The sequence below is a fragment of the Penaeus monodon genome, chromosome 24 (genome assembly GCF_015228065.2).
Source record: "Penaeus monodon isolate SGIC_2016 chromosome 24, NSTDA_Pmon_1, whole genome shotgun sequence".
NCBI lineage: Eukaryota > Metazoa > Arthropoda > Malacostraca > Decapoda > Penaeidae > Penaeus > Penaeus monodon.
The window spans coordinates 25,934,966-25,936,251 of record NC_051409.1 but is presented as its reverse complement, the minus strand read 5'-3'; positions in this window follow the sequence as shown (position 1 = coordinate 25,936,251).

The following is a 1,286-nucleotide window of genomic DNA, read 5'->3' as shown; positions in this document are numbered from 1 at the left end:
CACACATTTATATCTAATTTATTTTTTTTGCCATTACCATTTTTCATAATTAGCTTCCTTTTCTCAACGGCATTTTTCGATCTCTTGGTATAATAGTTTTTATTTTTATTTTTCGGGAGTGAGGGGTGGAGGGACACATTTTTTTTCCTTTTTTTACAAACATCTCAACAGAAATCACGAAATCTATTCAGCCTATCAGCAGGGTTTTGTGGAATTACGATATATTCTTGTAATCTATTTGCATATATTAACATTTCCCAGTCTATGTCCGTTCAACTTGTTTAATAACTTCAGTTATGTAATCTGATTAAATTGTATAAGTTTAATGATATGTTATTTGCCTCCCCCCTCATACAGACGAAAATAAGGTCAAAGGATATTTTTCCTCTTTTGTTGGAAGTTTTAGTTTTGAGTTTGGCAGAAGTCCTCTTCAAAGTCTAAATGCAACTGTGCTTGTTTTTATCTCACTTTTGCTAACACTTGTTCCAAATCTATTTTTTTCCTTTGCTTCACCGACGACAGAGGATAAAGTTAAAATCATCTATTATCGTAATACCGTAGATTTCTTATGCAGTTTGAGTGATTAAGAACGGTATTTAAAACTTCGTTGAACAAACCTTCCGTCTAGCCATGGGTTCTGTTTTTTCATATTATCTTAAAATGTTTTAATAAACTTTCTTCATCTTTTATGGCTTAGTTTAAATGTGTTTCTGTGAGAGTTATCACTGAATAATTGTTATACATTAACCATGTTACTTCAGTTTTATTAATTTTGGGATATATTTGGGATATCTAGTACTATATCTCATTTCCCCCCACTTAAACTTGTATATCTAGCATCAACAAAGTCTGTCATATTAAATTTCTCTGAATGTCTATAACATCACATGCCGTTGAATATCTATCTTCGGTCAGCGCGACACCGCTTGTACCGTTCCAGCGGTGGGAGTTTTCTCACTCGCTCTGAGCGTACGAGCATGCACAGTCCCCCTGTCTGTTGATGGTGAAGTGCCAGTGCTGTTAGACTCTTTAATGCTTTCTTTAAGTTGAATTACTAAACTTTTTGGTTTCATTTCCCCCTTATTAATTATTTTGTAGTTTAGCTCTCATTCATCGGGTCTAAACGCTTCCTCCAGGCATTTGTCTTCTCCAGAAGTACTTACCACTGTAGTTTACCTTAAGCCATTTGTAAACTGGTTATGATATTTTTTTAATATTTTCATATTTTCCATTTTTTCCCTCGAGATTGCTCTCTTCATTTTCATCATGACTGCTCTATCTCCTAT